This window comes from Molothrus aeneus, chromosome 1 (genome assembly GCF_037042795.1).
Source record: "Molothrus aeneus isolate 106 chromosome 1, BPBGC_Maene_1.0, whole genome shotgun sequence".
NCBI lineage: Eukaryota > Metazoa > Chordata > Aves > Passeriformes > Icteridae > Molothrus > Molothrus aeneus.
In genome coordinates, this window is record NC_089646.1 from 98,288,145 (window position 1) to 98,309,205 (window position 21,061).

Here is a 21,061-nt window from a genome sequence, read left to right on the forward strand (position 1 = left end):
CTTATTTCCAAATTGGGACATTATAATGCAGCAAGATACGGGGCTGATCAGACACAGTTATATTTTTTCTTCATAAACATACATTTGATATTTCTAATATTTCTTTTTTCATGCCTAACTTTTTTCTAGATGTAAATGGGTGAACTAAGACATATTGCTACTTACATTGAAATAAGAAGGCTCTAACATTTGTAGGCAACTGATCATGTATGTGAAAAAATGTATGAGGGTTATGTAAACAAATGGGAAAAATATTTGTCTTGCTATTCTTCCACATATTTTTTTATTCACAGCTGAATTCTGCCTTGCACTACATATGATCTGTATCTCATGATAGGCAGTGTGTTCTCTGCAGGAGAAGAGAACTTACTTACAGACACCAGCCCAATTCAGGCTCTTAGGATCTGATCATCAGCATAAGTCCTCAGGCTAAAGATAGAGAAGAGATGACATGTCCTATTTCATTCAATTTATATCTAAACACTGTTTAATAGTAAGACAATAAGAGAACTCCATTCCTTCAGGGGATCATCTAGAAGATTTACCTGCTCTGAATTCATTCTTATTTGGTTCTATCTTGTGGTGGGAATAGAAACAGAGGGGAAAATGATAATCTGTATCTGAATATTATTTTCCAAACACAGTGTATTCTATCATAACAATATTCACAGGGAAAGGAAAAGGGAAGGGTAAAGAAAAGTAAAAGAGAAAGGAAATATCATTGGAAAGATCTGATTACAGTGAGATATTCAGAGTCTTTTAATGATTGGTTATGCACCATTTCCACAGACTTTTCAAACAAGCCAATAAGTGAGTCATAAGTAATTATATTTTGTTGCAATTCATTAAACCTTTTTCCCTCTGGGAAAAAAAGTCATTACACAGAAAACAAAAAAATGCACAAGATTATCATTAAGTAATATTAAAATAATATTAGAAAATACAGAAAATTATTTTTAAATAGATTTCAGATAATTCAATTAAAAAGAATCTCATTAGTATAATAGATCAATCCATGCATTTTTGTATTTACAGTGACTCATGCGTAACTTCTATTTTCTCTTCCATAAGCTGTGACTTGTAAGATATTTTAGTGGAAATGGAATTCTAGTTGCAAAATTTTTAAAGATGAAAGGGAGGGGGAAAAGGATACATTAAAAAAAAATAATTCAGAGTAGTACATTTATTTTGAATAGTGACAGGAGACTTCTCAGGAGTGAAGGAAAAAGTTATTGTATTTCAGCCTATGAAGCCCTCCAGGCCTCACTTCTGTTCTCTCTTGGTTCCACTTGGCTCCTCTTGAAGCTATACCTCCCTGAAGTGGTTATGAGTAAGACTAGCTTTAGAAAAAGCTGCATATCAAAATCCCTCTTAAAAACTTCTTCTAGAAATGGCAAAGATCCCAACAACAAGAAAACAAAACAAAACAAAACAAATAACACAAATCCCACCAATTCAGTATTGAGTCTCCAGAGATACAGATATTATGAAAGACTTCCCTGCTATTGTGAGCAATGAAACTCCTTCTATTTTCCCAGCACTTCCATTTTCCACAAGTGTTGTGCTGGCTATTTACCTATCCTGGACTAATTCTTTTTTATCTTGATGAAAATTCGAAATGCAAATTCCAAGGAGCCATGATCTGGACAGAAGTAGTATGGGAGAATCATCCCCCTTGAAATCATGGAAATTCTGTCCCTCTACCCACCATACTTCCTTTCCTTCACTGAATAAATTCAACTTATTCTGATATCAGCTAACTGAGTGAACCCAAGAGAGTGAAATCTTATTACATCAGTCCAATTAGGTAAATGTCAAAGCGTGCATCTTCTTGAATGAAAAATGACCCCTTTAAAAAATTCACAGTGTTCTTTGTTTTTTAGAAAAACAAACAATTCTCTTGAATTTCTCCATCTTTATTTTTGTTCAGTTTCTGGAAAATGGAATATATTTTCTTTAAAAAAGAGAAAAGGCAATTAACTCTACTAAATTCTTAAGAATGTCTCTTCAAGTTGTTATAGCATGTACACATATATCCATAAAGTATGATTGAACACTATATTTCAGGTTTATATTTAAATGAAGTTAATAAATATCATGTTTTAATTGGCTGACCAGTAAGCAAGCTTTAAATTATATATATATTTTAATTCCAAATTTATTATGCTCTTACGTCTAAGCAAACACCTAATCCATGTTTTGGATGGGTAAAATTCCTATTTTAAATTACGATAAAGACAGTGAAAGAAAATACTCCAAACAGGTTAACTGTATTTTTTAGTTCTTGTTTTCTCTGTAAAAACTCATTCATTTGTTTAATTATTAGAGAATAAAAATTCACTCAACTCCTCCAAACCTCCTGAAAAGTTTTGTTCAGGTGATGAGTAGAGTTATTCTGCTGAACTCTCCCATTTAGCTGAGGTCCTTCTCTAGAGGAAATATGGTCTGTGAAATCAGGAAAGAGCTAACAAGGTAAAAGTGTTCCTTCATGGATGGCAGTCCAAATTATTTCATCTCTATGTTAATACCAAAAAGCCTGCTGATCGATCATTAAAAGGTGCCTACACAAATAGAAGCAGAGACTGTTGATCACATGAGAACATTGTACTGGGATTAAGTATGTGATTTCTTCTGAGTTAGAAAATTTTCTCATAATTGTGTGAATTAGCCCTCATTTGACTACTTTTTTAAGGTGCAGCCTGTACAACTAGCTTTAGCTTTTTCCTTATAGCTGCATCCTGTCTTCACCTTGTCAAAAACCTGGCGATTGTTCTGCCCAGCCCTCTTCATCAGCTCTTCAACAAGCATTTCCAAGAAATTTCTATTTTTGTTTGCTTTCTAGGGCTCATTTATGTTTGCTTCACACGGCACATCTTGCTTAGATTATATCCTGTGACAAGATCCAGCATTTTCAGTAAATGAGGATATCCTCATTTCAGTAAATGAGGATGTTGACAGGACATCTGCCAACAACAGGTTTGGCCCTTTCTTACATCTGTGTCTAGTTAATTCTGCCTTGGTGAATGATCTATCACCTCTTCTTTATTAGTAGAAAGTCATTGAGAAGTATCGTTCAAAAAAGCAGTTTTTTCCAGGTGGTAGATAGCAACATATCTCTGAATTCCAATTACACTTCTTCAGTTTCCTCAGAGCTTAGGAGACCGTCTGTCTCCTCTTCACATTCTTCTGGTTTGCTCTACCTCAATCTGTACAGAGCTGATGTCAGACCATGAATAAACAGTAAGAAGTAACCATTCTCACTAATTAGCAGTTCTCACCAAAGATTCCTGTTTCTTATAACATGCAAACAAAAAATGAAGCTTGATAACATGTGTAGAAGATATGAAAATATGATCTTAGTTCATTTTTGATTCCCTTCCTCAAATCTAATGTCAAGATTTAGACAAATCAAGTTTTTTCTAGCGCAGACAAAAAAATACTTGAGGTAAGACCAGCAGAAATAAATCTCTATCAGCTTGTTTTAATATATAATTTTATGAATAATTAAATAATGTGTACTAGAAATACAGTGTTGTCAAATAACCTTAAGCTGTATAACATTATGTTTGCTTTGATTTGAGGAAAAAAAAAAACCAAAAACATTAGCTGATCTATCTACTTGTTAAAGCTAAATGTGTATATAAGTTTATAAACTGCATTCATTTCCAGTCTGATACTGAAATTATGTTACTTATACTAAAGTCATTAGAATGAGAAAATATTCAAGAAGTTTTCAGGAAATCATCCTCAAAAGACTCACAAGTGATTCTGAATAATCTTACAAAAATCCAGCTACTCAGATAATTTATACCATACTTTCCTATAGAGAACAAGTCTTTCTGACTCTGTCAGGATGGGCATGATGGGTGGACAATTTTCCTGTATTACTTCAAGCCCATTCAATTCAAGTTTTAAAGTTTGTGATATTAGGGGTGCTTGCATTTATTTGGTAGAAGTCAATTTGACTTTGACATCTAGATGTAAATAAATTAAACAGGGATTCAGCAATAGCCAAGGTACAAGACTTCACATCTGCATCAACCAGAACTGTTGTCTTTGCAGACCATGATCTCACCACGGTGTTTGACAGCATTATCCATTCTAGAATCACATTTCCTCATTTGCCATTTTGCCATCTCTTGTGTTCTGCCCATGAAATTCCTGAACATCTGACTAAGATCTGCATAGCTGTTCATAACTTATTTAAAAAAAAAAAAAGTACAATGTATGTGACAGAAGCACAGAAAAGAAGTTTTCTAGCTCCACATAGAAATTTTATGAAACTCTATGAGGAAGAAGAAAATGGAAGAGCAATTTTTCTTGAGGTTAGTGGCTTGGAGGTTTTTTTTAGTTTTAGTTTTATCATTAGCAGGGCACATTATGTCTTAAAAAATATATTCTTCTTTTTTTTTTTCCCATTTAGGACTGCTCAGAAATCTTCTTGGCCTGGACTTATAATTGATGTAAGACTAGGCTTTAAATTATCCCACCATAACATGCCTTCCATAATAATTGCTAAAGTGTTACTGCAATACACAGTTCTTGTTTTCTCACCAAATATACTCTTTTTTTTTTTTAAAGGCACAATGAATAATTTAATTAATCCTCAAAATTTGCTGAATTCACTTAAGATAAAAGCTGATGTCTATGGAAGATTATTACCTGTTGCATAATTATTCCACAATATTTTAGGTGATTTTTGTGTTTTGTTAATTATATTATTTTTATTATATTTTTTCATATGAAACCCCAACACTAGCTAGTATATAATATTCAATTTTCACAGAGAATTATAACAAAAGAAAAGACATTCATTTAATGTCCCTAAAAACATGTAAGGAGATAAACCAATATGTTAGGCATAATTGTTTTTTACTCAGTGTGAAGATTGTATGATTCTTGAAACTAAATTATTACGTAGAAAAAAAAAAAAATGGCCAGAGGGTAAAACCCAGACTATAGAAACTCTTTTCTTTGACTAACTTTTGTGACTGCTCTAAATTGACCACTTTTTTCCCTGACTAATCTCTAAACAGAAGGCATATCCCTTTCACTTGCAAAATGCTCTCACACAAAATAAATTACCTTCCCACCACCCTGGTTACTTGCCAGAGAGTACTTTATTTTTCCACCAGGAAGAAGAAAATCAGCTTGTATTTTGCTTGCTAGAGCCTTCTGCATTTTAATTCTGGACTCTGAATGAACATCAGAGAGGCTTTATGATGTTTTGCACAAAAGTGCCTGTGTTCATAGTTTTACTCAGGGCACCCAAAATAGCATGCAGTAAGCAGTGTCATACTGTGAGTTTTCAAAAGTAAAAGCAGAACTGACTTATACTGGCAGGAAGCTGTAACTCCTAGAGCTTTCTGAGGATTTGTGAAGTAAAACAGGACTGCTTACTTCTCTGCATCCATGTTTCATGCAACTTTTGCAATATCCATTCCTTTTTTCCTCTAGAAGGCCCTGAAATTACACAGGTAAGATATATCTCTACTTTTATATTTTATTTATTATATTCTAAAATCAAACTTTAAACATTTATCTGGGTGCCTCCAGTGCAAAAGACACAAAAGGTAAAGAAAAACCCAGAAGCCCCTCAAAACCTCTAGAAAGAGAGGTCTGCTTTTGTTTCTTCAGAGTCCACTGTCTAACTTCTGTATCTGTGAAATTCCAAATGTCTAAATTGGATTTACCAGGAGAAATATTCACTATGCTTTTTTTGTGTTCAACTTATACATTACAATTTTCATGCTATCAATCCATTTTTTGCAAGACCCCCAGCTCTGACAGAATATTTATAAGTGTAGTTTCAGCTGCACTTATGCAAGTGATTGTCATGAATGTGTGCCTACAATTTCTGAGGGTGGCATCAAGAGTGAAAATTTTCCTGTTTTAAAGGAACAATAGGAAATACTCCTTGTGTTGTTTCTCTTCACTCCAGAAACAGAATATTTTTTTTTGTTTTCATTCACATTTCTTTTTCCATTTCTCTTTATAATCTCCCAGCCAGAAATTGCAATGCCTTTCAGACCACAAAAAATGTGTGCCTCTATTTTTTTCAGATCTTGAGTGTGAAATGGCAATTTCTTAACATGAGTTTTTCAAAGAACAGTGCATTCCATACACTGGCAAAATATTTACATTGAATGTTTCTTTTGTAACACTTCTGTTGGAAGGTATAGTTAAAATTGATTTTTAAAGCTCAGACTTTTCAAATAGACTGTAGCCAAAAAGCATCCAGTAGAATACAGCCCAGAGATATTTAATAGTTGTTGATTTGTTATTAAAATACTGAGTGTCTGTCAACTTGTTCATTTCTGCAAATTATTTTGCTATGAAACCGGTGGGAATTACACAGCTTTTGGATTATAATATTATTTTTAATAGACTGTTACTTAGACTCAGTTATGGCTGCAAAAGCACCTCAGATAAACTACTTTTATTTTATACCTGGATGAATTTGCACTATGGCGCAAAAATTAATCTATGGACTCAGTTTTAGGACTTATGAAGATACATTTCAATGTTCAGCATTTTTCTGTTGGAAGTGTTGAACCAAACACTTACATAAAATGAATATGGGGCTGAACTGGACTTCAGATTTTTGCATTTTTACAGACTAAAAAATGCATCAGTGAAAGAACTAGACAACAAAAACCTATTCTTGGACTTACTTTTAGGTAGTGGAGAGAGGATGAGAGAGGGCCTTGTTCACAAAATACTCTAAGAAAAGTAGTTTAAAATTAAAGAACAAAGGCAAAAATATACTACAGAAAGCCACGCATAAATCAAAGTTTAACTTCTTTTACCCAGTGTAAGGTAATCTATGGAATTATAATGCACACTTTATATTCAAAACTGAAAAATTTATAGTATCCTAAAAATGAAGTCTATATACTTCTTTCATATGTCAGAATGTTTTCCAATTACTGATATGAAGTAATTTTCAGACTGTATCAGCACAATTTGATATTGAAAAAAGAAAAGAATATATTATATGCTGTACTGGCATATTTTAATGATGTCTTTGGCTTAATTTACTTGTTGCTTTTCATCATTGTTCTTTGGTTTATTTGATTTGATAATTTATATGTATATACTTTTGGATGAAATTTCCATTGTGTAGTCTTTGCATCATGTTTTCTAAAAAAATCCTTGGAATCTTCTTCTTAACTTAATCAGAAATATTTGACTGTTTCTCAAATGAGTTTAATTTATAAGGTAATTTTGCCAACAGATCTAACAATACAATAGATAATACTGATTTAAAATATTAGATCCTTTTTAGGTAAAAACAATTATTTTCCTTTTACTTTGTAAGTCACAGGCAATAGAGGTAGGTTCCACCACAGTCCCTTAACTTTTTTTCAATTTCAACTGTGTTCCAACCCCTTTGATGCTAAAGGGAGTGAGATGTGTCACAATGGTCTTCCTATCTGTCCTTCCAATTTTCTTTATCCAAAAACATATTCGTTTCTGCAAATGGATGAGTCAAAAGGCAAGAGAGTGTCTGTGGTCATCTCAGCTATCCTGGTTATCCTGGTTATCCATTACAGACCCTGCTAGGCAGACGTGGTACACATCCATTACAGAGGAAGCTGATGTGGCTCAGGACCACATGGGACAGAGCAGGGGACATAATTCTGCTTTGGATACACATGTCAAGGTCTCTTCTCTGCATGTGCATTGCCTGTAGCACAAAAGAAATTGCAGTTGCTGCTGCTAACAAGATATAACTGCTAACAATGTTTGCAAAAGAACATTTCTCCCAGGCTTTCTATTAGAGACACAAACATAGCAAAGACTTTGGTATTAAACTAGAATCTTTCAGTCTCAGGCCACTGACCTAACTGTTAAAGTAAACTCCTTTTAAGAAAACATAATTAAGGAAAAAGGGATATTTAATTACAATAAAACCATTAAAAAAAAAAGAAAGGAAAGTAAAACCTCAGTAAAAGAGTTTGTATCTGCAAATACAGTACTGGAATTAAAAATACGATACCTAAAGATTGCTAAGATTATCTTGAGGGAGAACTCTAACACATGTACTCTGATACAATGTTCAATTTGGGGAGGAAAAACTCTTTTTTACATTGACCCTGTATGTAATTTTTTTATAACTAGGGAATGACAGTTGTTGCAACTTTAAAATCATTAACTAAACATTAGAGGAAGTGTAAGATGTCATTGAACATTTCACTTTTTACACATAATTGTGACACCTTGGAAGCCAAAAGACACTCTGGTAGCATAAATTATAAAATATGAGTAACAAAAGAATAACTGAATTGTGTGACTGAATATTATCTTTAGTATATCATGTGATTAAAATCTAACCAGGTCTGCAAAATAGGTCTACAGAATGTTTCAGTATTTTACAGATCTTTTAGATGGTCTTGAATAAAGCAGAAAATTAAAGTTCTTGAAGTTTTGTTTTGCTTAAAAATTTTTGGTTAAAGACTGGGTTTACAAGCTTATTAAGCAATAATAGACCATATTGTTATGTTAAAAAATATTTCAAATGCCCTGTGCTCATTGTCATGCAGCATAAAGAAGGTTTGAAGCTTTTCACTGTTAGTGTTTGGATGGTCTATTCAAAATGATGAGTTTTCTAACTACCAAGATTACAAAAATTAAAAGGGATTTAAAGAGACAATTCCTGTTAAATGATAAAGACTGTGGTTACACAGTCCTTTCCCTATAGAGAACCTTTTCAGAATTGCAAATAGGATCTAAACCTTCCATCTTTGCTAACAAATTAGAAAAAAATGATGCATTCAGTTACTGCCCAGTTCAACTTTGAACAGCTGATTTCTCACTCCTCTATGAGATGCGGGTAGTTGTTGGAGAATATTAAGGGCATTGCTGGTGCTGTTTCTATGTATCACTGTGATGTATATTGACTAGGCCAAAATTTACCCTTAACAGTAATTCCCAGTAGTGGAAGAGCTAGAATGATTTATGTTACTTTATATCTCATGAGATACTCCTGGAAAATAAAAAGATGTTTCCAGACAAATTAAGACGACAACTAGTCTTACAGAACGAAAATGTGGTAAGTGTATTGGTTTTCCCCTAACATCAAATTTAACATATAAATTGAATTGGTTTCAAATGCCAGGTCATTAGATAGCTGGCATACATGGCTATTTTCATAAAAGACTGACCCAGAAAATGTATAAATAGCATTGGAAATGTCACATAGAGATAAACTGTGATGATTGCTCAGCTTTTCATATGCACTCTCTCAGGGGTGTGCAAATGTTACAAAATTAGACCCATTTTCTGGTGCCTCACTTGTAATTTTCTTCTACTCAGCTCTTTATCTCAACTATTTTGTTAAGTGATCGTATTAAGGAAAAATTTTTCCACTTAAAGGTAACAGGAAAACAGAGCCTAGACTCAAAGACTCTCACAGCATAAGGCAAATTTCATGGTGTACAGAATAAATGGGACCAGTTACCTGAAAATTTTAATCAGAGCTATATGAAGTGTTATGGATGACACTACCACTCTAGCCTGCAGCCTGGGGCAGTGGCAGTGTCGCTGCTCTCCAGGAAGAACTTGGGGCAGGTCAACAGAGCATTCTCCACCACATGGTGCACAGCATTGGATGGGTCTCTCTGATTCCCTCTTTGAGTCCTCCCACATGCACACAGAGTTTCTCTCTTCACATACTGTGGGGTGCCTCCCCCACATAACCCTCTGAGCAACCCCAGCCCCATCAACTACTGGTGGATATCTGGCAGGGATTCCCCATTCCAGCACTCAGCACTCTACACCAACCCATGACTGTGGCTGTGACTTGGTTTTTCAGAGCTTTTCTCCTCTGCTGGTGGCTCCTGTAGAGCAGCACCACAAACTGCTTACACTGGGAGCCTGAGCCACTCTCAGGTGACAGTCCAAGACTGGATCATGAAGGATCCTCATCTGATGGGCAGAGTTAGTTCCACCACCACCATCTGAAGGACCCTGATGTGTAACTTAGCAACCCAGTGCTCTTAGCAACCCAGTACTAACAAAAAAAACAAGTTTCCATTACATCGAGTCCTTAAAGAGCAAACCTGAGATTAATAAACCTAAACCCCCTCCAAATAATTAAATATTAAAAAAGAAGTTATTTTCAGCAGATAATATTGCTTATTTCCTCCCAAAATGAAATTATTGTCTCAGAAGAGAAGAAAATTTGAAGCAAGAACTTACTCCCAAGTGTAGTGTCTACAAGCACAATATTGTTGCATGCATGAAACATTCAAAGAAACTCTGAAATAAAAATTTATATTTATATTTGCTACCTATATTACACAAACTTCAAAAGTAAATAATTCAGACATGTGAATAACTGTTGTCATAAATCATGGATTTTTGCTTTTTCCTCCATTGGGTTTTTGTAGTGTAACTTGCCTGTTTATTCTGTTATTCTTTTCTTCGCTTTTTTTTTTTTTTGTTTTTCTGATTGATAGCCTCTTCAGAATAATAGCTGATTTCCAAGTGGAGAAATACTGCTTGAGTCTGAACTACTACAAACTGATTCAGCCTATTTTGTTTCAAATGAAATCTAGACAGCACACCAAAAACTGTTACATCATAAAAATGATAGAGTGTATTCCTGAGTATTACTAATCATAAATGTCAAAAGGAGTAAAAAGCACACTATTTCAGGAGAATATCAGATGATAAACTCTCTTGGAACTATTTCAGTGGTCTTCCACTGGCAACAACTTTAGATTTCTAGGAATTCATAATTGTTGCCTGTAGGCTTTCTTTTTTTATGTCTGGCTATGTTAGAGCAATGTTCACTGTAGCCAAACCAGGGAAATGAGGTGATTCTATGGGCTGATATAGCAGAACCTATTGGAGAATGAATTAATGTCAGTGAAAGACTGAACTTATATTTACCTCTAATGCATGAAAAATGAGATAATCTACATGTATGTGTGACAAAATCACTATAAAGTGAGGTAATAAGACTTTATTTTGTTTTGATGTTTTCTCATATCCTAAAGAGATATTCTCTTTTTTTTCTTTCTACATGACATTGTGGTTAGGATTTATATGTTAATATGATACCACAATACTATGACATTATGATATATTGATCATAAAACTTAGTAATCATATGGAGAAAAAGCATTCTGGCAATCAGCTGCATTAAGGAGGGATTAAAATATGTGAGAAAAAGTTTTCTGAAGTTTTTTCTTTATCTTTTTAAAAAATATACTGGAAAAAAAAAGAAGAAATGTCAACTTCTTTGGATAACATTATTCCTTTTGTTCAATCTAGAAAAAAATGGGTTAAAAAATAAGGGCTTATATTTTAATTCAGAGTAGTTTGTACCAAGAAGATAAATAGCATATTATTTAAGAATTTTAAACATTATTTTAAACTAGTTTATCTATGAAACATGTTTATTCTGGTCTAATTTCCTTTACTAGAATCATCTTTTGCTACCTGAAAGGAAAACATTCCTAATAGATGAACTTGTGAGCTGCCTGTAGATGTCTTTAAGTAACTTATTACATTAGGTTAATTGCCAAGATTCTCTCTGGACAGAAAGATGGTGTTTTAGACTCAGTATGCTGCTTGCCTTTCTTACAATGCTGTAAAGCACAGATATTTTTCTCTTTCCATTGACTATTTAGGGAGGCTGCATTGGATATTACACTAAGTCTTTAACTTTCAGGTGTTTACACTAATAAATGCCATCTCAAGACAACATGAGACCCTCAGGCTCTGTATTATTAAAAGCAAAAATGTTATCTATGCCATAAAGAGTAAACACTCACCTGAAAAAATTAGATAAACTCTTGGGTTATTACCAGGCCTATAATATCTATAAGATCACAATAAACACTGTAATATTTCATCTTGTAGTAACTATTTTTCAATAAAAGAAGTTTATTCCATATTATGTTCCATTCTTCTGGTGATAAAATCAATTTTATACCTCATTTGGCAGCTGTATTTAGCAGACAATGTTTCTAGGAGAAGAAATAATTTCCACAAATAATACTAATAAAGGTAAAGTAATAAAATAATGAAAAGGTAACAAGGAAAGATAAAAAGAGGGGGAAAAGGCAAAATGAAACATTTTGGACAGTGTAGCTTTGGCCAAGGCTCTGCTAGATCTTTTTAAAATGACAGTGGGTACTGAAGAGAGGCATGGGATGTTTTTCACTCAGCAGAAACTGTGAATAAGTTTGATTTAACTGAGGCTGAGAGGCTGCAAATTGATTTCTTGATTCATTTAGGACACAGTCAGGGGCAGCATATAGAAAACCCTGGGGAGAAGAGGACAGCATTATTGTTTCCTTCCTTAATAGGTGTAAAAGGTTGGAACTCTGTCAAGTGGCAGCAAGTTCATCTGTGTAAAAGACACTGCGAGGTATTCGCCCATCAGACACATCGATTGCTCGATGCGAGGCTGAACCGTGGGTGACAGAGCTGGGGGAAGGAGATAACCAGGGATAACCGGGATGCTGAGCCAGCCCAGCCCTGCTGCCAGTCACACCGCCGAGCTCAGGCACTCAGCCCACAGCAGCGCTGCTGACAAACCACGGGGAAGGGGGTTAGCAGGCACAGCCTGCTCCATCTTGCCCTTGCTTCATGATCCTAGGAGTTAGTTAAAGGTTAGTTTGAAATTACTTCACAATTAATGAAAGATCAGTCAAATAAAAAAAAATTAAAAAATCAAATTTCAATTTGTTTGTTGTCACATCTCTCTCTCAAGAGAGGAAATTAAGTTGAAGAAAGCAAGTTTTGAAAATCTGAGATGCTAAACTACATGTTTTTCATATAGAAAACCCACAATTTTTATTTTTGAATCCAAGATATTTATAAAATTGGTCATAAAATACCATCAAAACAATTTACTGCATTAAAAAGTATTAATTCAAGTATCTGGCACTGAGGACACAAACCTTAAAGACTTTAAGAACGCATACCTCAACAGTAATTTTTTTAGGTATTCAGGTCTACCCCATTAGGCAGCTAGTTATTGATACATAATAATAGTTTACCACTATTTACCATTTAAAAATAATTACATATAAATGTATTAAAGGAAAGCAAATTGATAGCATTTCTATTAGATCACATAGAAGCTCCTCAGTTTACAAAGATAAATTGGAGTTGGTTTTGGGGTTTTAAGGGCTACAACCTGTATGTACAGAAACAGTCCAGCAGAGATGTTAATGGTGGGCTAAAAAACATCACTTCTAGTGTTGGAAGCTATTTTCTCCTTTGAACTTCTAAACTATTTATAAAATTTAGAATATTTCTGTATAGATGTTTATATGTTCATGGGTTTTTTTCCAATAGTTATAATGCACTCTAACTCTCCCATTTCTACATCTGTGATAAAGAAAACAGGTTACAATTACAGCAGGGGAATTTTTTTGGCATGGGTTCAGATTAGTTTGTCATTTTCTGATTGCAGTAAATACAACTTAGAGACCTCAATTGATTCCATTGAACTCAACCTAATCAAAGACCTCTTTCTATAAAGAAAGAGAAAATCAGGAAGGATCTTGGTTATCAGACGGATAAAGGACTTAAACTCCAAGTACTTTCTACTTTGTGACAGTTGTATTTCACTTAGGAAAATGTACTAAAATATTAAATATTTATATATATTACGTTGAAATAATAATTTTCTTTCAGTTCTTGTAATCCCTCTGCTTCCTCAGCAGAAATAAATCCCATCATTTCGGTGATATTGTACAGGCATTCTGAAGAGGAATGAGCATTTGGATTTATATGTAGTGATGCTGGAAGTAGCTCTTAGACCTTGTATTAAAATGCTCAACAAACTCAACACTGTACAGGAAAAAGTCCTGTGACAAGAGATTAACTTTAACCTTCAAAAGAAACCATCTTTATGAAGGAGTTGAAGCCGTAAAACATGCTCTCAGCATGACAGTCACTCTCTTACCTTATCAGGCATTTTCTTCCTTCAAACCTTCTCTTCTGTTGCACAAGTAGTAAACTGGCAAAAAAAAATCTTTTTAGTTTGTTTTGTTTTGTTTTGCTTTTTTTTTCTTATCGTTTGTTCAACTCACAGCATAGAATTTCTCTACTCAAAGTACAAGAGGGGCTGACCAGGGACAGCAAAAGTAATAAGACAGGGAAAAGGCAGACTTCTGAAAACAGCTGTTAAACTATAAGCTATAAACTGCAAACTATTCTTTAAGAAGATTGCAGAAGAGCAGCATAGTCCTCTGTTGGGATAAAAAGAGAACTCTTACAATTCATTTACCATTAAGCACAATTCCCCCCCTGAATTCTTAATATAGAACAATGTTCTACTGAGAGCCAGTGGAAGTGCTCTTCAAGGTGAAGTGCTTTCATTACAGATGAATTATGTGCCCTGTATATTGAATCAGTTGCTGTTTCCACAAAGATTATAAATCCAAATAGACTGTACTGAAAGAATCCTGATAATAGAACATATTTTACTTTAAGGTTACCTTTTCACAAAGCCTACTGAGTATCTACTTGATCCTAGCTGCAAATAGTTCAGCATCCAGTTTGACACCAGTATTTGAAAAAAAATCAAGTGGTGTGATCCACACAAAAAAAATGCCTGCCCTCTTTTTCTCCTTATATGAACTAACTGGATTTTTATGAGATTTTTTTTCCCCTGCTTATTCTCTTCCACAAAGAAAAAAAATCTATTGAAAAATTTCAGATAATTTGATTAACTTGGAAACTTTCAACTTTGAAATAGCTCAGAGTTCAATCATTTTCTCAAGGTAAAACATTTTGTTCGAGCATATTTCAATTTTAAGTATTGTATATATAGTACTATAGTACTTCCACATTGTCTTATTTTAAATATTGCTGTTTGCATTCTGCAAAACTCATTGGATATCAAGTGAAGGAATGGCAAGACATCCCAAAAGAAAAGTTCAGATGATCTAAAATCCTTTATCTATTCCCTGTTCTAGCTGGTATGTTGCCTCTTTTCTCTTGGAGGTTGTGCGTGAATGCTTCATACATTTGTCTCCTTTAGTTTTACCTAATCCTTCCTGACACTTTTTTAGCAATGGGTAGAATCAACACACTGGATTTCTTCATTACTCTACAGAATAGAGCTTATTTTAATGTTCTACTAAGAAAACTTGAAACCCTTGTATTTATTTGTTTGGAAAATGACACTTTATATCCAGTGGGGATTTTTTGTTTTGTTTTCACATTGCTATGCTGGCTCTCTTAGCATGGATAATGGCCCTGGCCCCTTCCCAAAGAGGGGGATTTCTGTGCTGTGTTTAACATTCCATAGCACTGTGCCAATACCCTGTCCCTGTTTCTGTTCCTTTGATACTGCACAGCGAAGGTGAAATAGTGCAATAACATAATCAGCATTAGCGATGTATATTTGGAGTCATATTTCAGTTAGGGCCAAGGGGGTCACAAAAGTAATTTGAAGGAAAATGAGAGTGAAAATGTACAGAATTTGCTTTCCTGGCTGACAGGAATTGGCAATAACAGCAAAAACTCAGGACTAAAATATTGTTATTGCCCTTTTGTTTACATGTTTCCCTGTAGCAAAACCATGAGACCAAGGAGTAATCCCAGTTTGTCTCTACTTGAATTTTCAGCCTAGGTACTTTAACCTAATTAATTTTGTTTAAAAAAAGACCTAGTGAAATTATGAAGCACTAATAAATGAAGTTTCAACAAAATTAAGTAAGCAAATATCTGTATTTTGCAAATACCCTTCATTTATTACACTGGCATTTTTAATGGCCTTTGTGAAAGTAATGAATTAGACACTGGTTCCTGATTGGTCTTCTAATTCTGAGTGTCCAGAGGACAGATAATTTCATTAAAATTAATGCTTACCGTGGAAGGCTTACAAGGCTACAGCACATAAAATACAAATTTCATGTCTTCTGTAACAGAAAAAAATATTTTTTGAGAGAAAAAAATACCAAAACCACATGACCAAAGGAAACCCAAACTCATATGCATACATGTATACATATATAAAAGGTTCAGAATTAGAGGATGCTTTCTGTAAGAAACCCCTAAAAATTCGAGTGTGCTGAATAGCAGTGGAGGTTAGAAAAGGGAGATGAAAGAAAACTTATCATTAAGGCAACTGCCTATGGCATCTCACAAGTCATGGGAAATTCCTGAACAAAGCAAAACTTACCTAAAATCACAAGAAACCCCAAGCCTTCTGTTATCATATGAAGCAACAAAGAAATTTATGATAGTGGCATATCTAACTGCTCCCTGTTTTCTTTGATTGCAAGTAACAGTCTTTTTTATTTGTCTGAATAGGCTTTCATGTCCTGTTGCATTTCATGCCATTTACCTACAGTTTACACGTCATGAGCAGGAAACTATGAAAGGACCCAAAACACTGGAATGATAGGAGATAGCTGGAATGAAAAAAAATGTAAATACAAGGAAAAAATTTGATTGCATGATTACCTCGTATCCCAGAAGAAATACAGATGTCAGTCTGCTCTTCAAATTAAATGTGCATGGGAAATTTTCAGGCTCAATATCTTATTGAAATCTGGAACATAAATTAAAATATCAGAAAATAATAAAAAAACCAACATAAAATACAATAAAACTGTGGTGGTAATTCCCCTATGAGCTGTTCTTCTTGCACTTACGAGATTAAAATAAACAACTCATGTCCTCAGGAACATCATGAAAAAGACCTACAGAATTCATTACTCGAGGGAATTAAATTATATAGAATTTTTTTAAGACACTTGAAGCTATTGGTAGATTTGATGATTAAAATGTCCCTATACATTTACTAGTACAATATTTCCAAAGAATGTTCATTATACTTATATTTACCAGTGCTATTTAGGCAAGTTGCATTGCAGCAGGCCTGGTTTATGATTTCACTCTACCCAGTTGCTAAATATGACATAAAGCAGAAGGTGTGGGGAAGGAGGGCAAAATTAAACAGACGAAAAAAGAAAACTGTTATTGTTCTGTTAGTGGGTGATCTCAAATTAATTCTAGGTAAAAGATTTTCAGTTTGTGATCAAGAAGTTGAGAAATGAGAAATTCTCTGGAATAAGCAAATATATATTTTCTTTCATTATTTTTGTCACATTCATCTTGACACAACCCAGCCCAATTGTTGATTATGCCACACTCTTAATCAAAAATTATGTAGTGTCCCTCAGTAAAACTTGCTGCCCATGACAAAATTATGTGGTTCATAACACATCTTTCAATAGACTTCTTCAGTTTTGCTGTACCACATTTTGTTACCTCAGCACTGTTACTGCAAATTATATCTGTGAACCGTAAACAACAATTCACGCCTGTCCCATTGTTTTCACTAGATTGCAAAATTCCAGGTGTGCAATCCTCTTTTTCTGTAAAATCCACATGGCCTTTATGGACCTTAACAGCTCAGTTTGAGGAATTTTTTTCAAAATAAATTCTTAATAAGTTAATTGCAGAGCTCATAGCCTCTCTTAACTTTCACCATACCCAGGTTCCTCTTCCTTTTTATTCCCCTTGGCTTTTTGATTGGCTTACTATCTCACACACAAATACTTTTGAGACAGCATGGGGCAATAAAAGCTCATTTCTCACTAATTAAGGAACTGACACGTATTTATTAAATATATATAACCCATTGACTTTTTAGATCTAAATAATTTAAGCCCATTACTATCTGCAGGATATGAGTTCTGTCTTATATAAACTAGGGAATTAAGTCTTTGTCCATTAAGTTACTATGGCAACTTCATGGACTTCCCACTTTCTGTTGGCTTGCAATGAATTAAAGTCAGAAACTCAGACAGGCTCCCGAAAAAAGAGGTATTATGTGGATGAAGTTGCTTTAAAATAGCGAGCTATCCATAAAAACCTATAACAGTAATTTCTTTTGTATGAACTTATTTTGGGGGCAAATTATGATTTAGTGAACCATGATGTCTCTGAAAGCTCCTGCATATTCATGCATTTATATGCATTGAAGTTATCCAGCTTTTTCCACAGGTATCAAATAAAGTTCCATAGCCTGATGAAGGAAAGGAAAACTCTACAAAGTGGGAGTGTTGATGCCCATGTCCAGGGCCAAGAAGTGGTTTTCAAGTGGCTTGAAAAGTATCCACTCATTAATGTACCCTGAAGTGCTATTTCTTCAATACTATTTTCCATGCACCACTGTGAAGGGATTAATTTTAAAAGAAGTACCCAAAGCCTTGCACATCACTTTTGAAATATACATGTGCATCGATGAAGAGGTGTCCTATCTCCTGTCTTGAGATTTTATTAAAACATTACTTCCCAGGGGGAAATTCCCCCATGTGTCTCATAAATCTAGTAATTAAATCAGTGAGAGATGGGAATTACAATCCATGCTTTTTCTTTCTGCTCTTCTTCATGAGTTGCTGTTTTAATTTGCAGAGTCATATAATAGTTACAAATAAAAAGTGGTAACTGTCATGGCAGAAATAGTGCTGGTCATATTTTGCCAACTTAGACACATAAATCTCTAATTTTTATAGACAAGTTTCCAAGGTGAATCATTGGTTATTATACAGTCTCTTCTACTTAAGAAAATCAATACAGATAATGATATGAAATTAGTTGTATAAAGTCAATTTTACCCTTAATATATTTTTAAATTTCATTTAGTTTTGTATTGGTAGGTTTCCCTTTTTTTTTACATTGTTACCTTTTAAAAAAAATCTACATTGTTACTTAGTTTCTTTATCCAGAACTTTTTTCCCAGGAAATTAATATTTCACCTTTACTCATTCTTATCCTGTTAGCCTCCTTTAACATGCATCATTTTTTAACAAATTTGCAACTTAATTCAACTCCCAAGCCTCCTGCCTCCTGCATGTCAATACAGTTCTTCATGGCTCTTTGAAATCTTCTCAGATTACATCTGCTTTCCACAAACTCTGCTCCTTTCTCGACTGCACAGCTTCTTCAGGTAGTATGTCTTGGGCCACTTCATTACCAAGGTCTGATAACAATAATTTCTATAGTTTTCTTAATCCTTTCTCTTACCTCCTTTGTTCTGGAGACACTACTTTGACCACACAGTGCACCACACTGTTGTCACAGCACCAGCACCAGCCTTTGTTGGTTTCAATATTCTTTTGAAACAACTGAGAGTACTTCATACTTAACAGAGTGCTCTGCTGACTTCTCCCAGACATGTGTTTCTTTCATTGAATTTAAACAACTGATAAATATGTCAGATGAAAGGACACAAAACCATCCCATGAGTAATATTTCTAAATAACTTCAGTTGAGCTATACTGGACATATCTATAGATTTCAGATTAGTATGGTTTTTAAAACTGTGGAGAAAACTGGAACATGCAAAGGACTTGTCTGCTCTTTTCCAAAGCCCTGCTCAACAGAGCTGTGTACTGACCAGGAGGGAAGCTGTCCTCTAAATGTCTCCTGTGGACTGAAAATGCCCCAGCTCAGCACAGTTGGTTCCCCTTTCTAATGCAGGCATTAGCTCGTGTATAGCTCCTCTCTTGCCTTATCACTGTGTGAGAATGAAGTCTTGCATTTCAAGCACCTTACTTTTCGCTTCTTGTCACCATTTACCGTGATTCCTACCCTATTAAAGTCATCCTAGACGGGAATTACTTTGCTTGTGCTTCTACCTGTCTCCTCCACTTGCTTCTTGGCTTAAGAAGCTTCTTAAATTGAAAGAAAAAGTAGGTGATGAAATGTAAAAATTTTCTGTCTGATTGTGCATTCCAATACTCTGATAATACATAAAGTCCTGATGATACCTGCTCAGTTGGAGATACAAAAGCTAAGGCTACAAAGTACATAAGAGCTCTTGAAATTGGCAAAATTGTCCTCTGAATGATGCATGGGGACTTTGGCTCAACAATATAATTTTTTATAATAGGCTTCTATAAAAGAATATATCAAAAGAAGTCTGCACTGAGAGATCTGTTTGAGAGATAACATTGAGCAGAGAAGCAACAGAGGGTCACACAGGTAACAAGGGGAGAATGGCACACAAAGATTATAAAGAGGGAAAAGGATGCAATAAATTGTTATTGCAGATGACCTACAGCAGCGGGAACAGAAGTGACAGGTGAATAGGTAATTCATTAATCTGAGGTGCAAACAGGAAACATCTTTAAATGAAGAGAGGGAAAAAAAGTGGGGTGGAACATTCAGTGCCTCGGCTTCTCAGCGAAAATGGAGTCTTCAATGCAGGCAAGAAAGAGGAAGAATTATGTTTTAGTAAGGTAAAACATGGTAAAATGGTTGTAAAAGGAAAGAAATCAATGAAAAGTTTAAAAAAACAGAACAAAAAAATATGGAGATATAAAAACCAATATTTTTTCCAGATTCAAAGCAACCTGGGTGTCTGGCTTTCTTCTATCAGGGGAACTAGTCCAGAACCTAAGTAATGTTGACAACTAACAATAACACTTAACTGAATTAATATCATCTGAGTTTTGGGGGTTACTCTGAAGTCTTTAGCCATATTGAATTTTTCATCCATTTTTCCACAGCTATCACAATGGTTTTTTTTTTTTACTTTTCCCCTCTGAAACAACATAAATCTTGAAGAGTGACCAGAATGTAAGGACCTGTGATAAAAGTGTATTGCAAAGGCAGCATATGTAGGTATTCAGGCACAAAAATAATAACAGAAATTTTTCAAAGCCTCTGTCCTACATAGGTACCTTACAGAACTCGCCCAAAACCAGAGTGAAACCAGAACAATTCCTTTTCAAAAGGCAAATTTCAACACATACTCATTGATGTTCATGACTTCATTATGAGTGGATTTTTAGTCAAAGCAAATTAATAATTAATAATAATATCCAAAGATATCCTATTTTGTTTCATTGTAAGGACTATGTTGAATGACAATGGAAGTATAAACAGCATTTCCCCCGTCTTTATAGGAAGAGTTGCATGTACCAAGCAGCAAGGCAATTAGAAATTCTATGGGTCAGCATGCAAGTAATAGATAAAAATTATTCTGAGATATCACAAGGCAACTTTACTATGGAGAGTGAAGTCCCAGATATTATGCACATTAAATTTTATTTTTGTTTAACCTGAT

General features: G+C 34.4%; 1 protein-coding gene across 2 annotated transcripts in view; it reads left to right on the forward strand.

Annotated features, from left to right (window-relative positions):
• Positions 1–21,061, forward strand: part of LOC136563691 (cadherin-19-like) — a 112,566-nt gene that overhangs the window by 42,444 nt on the left and 49,061 nt on the right. Inside the window, exon 1 of one of the 2 annotated variants that reach the window (XM_066561238.1) lies at positions 5,368–5,477. The exons of the other annotated variant lie outside the window; for it this stretch is intronic. The gene's annotated coding sequence lies outside the window, so the exon portion shown is untranslated. Of the gene's footprint in view, positions 1–5,367; positions 5,478–21,061 lie in introns of those variants that run through there. 2 annotated transcript variants of the gene reach the window in all.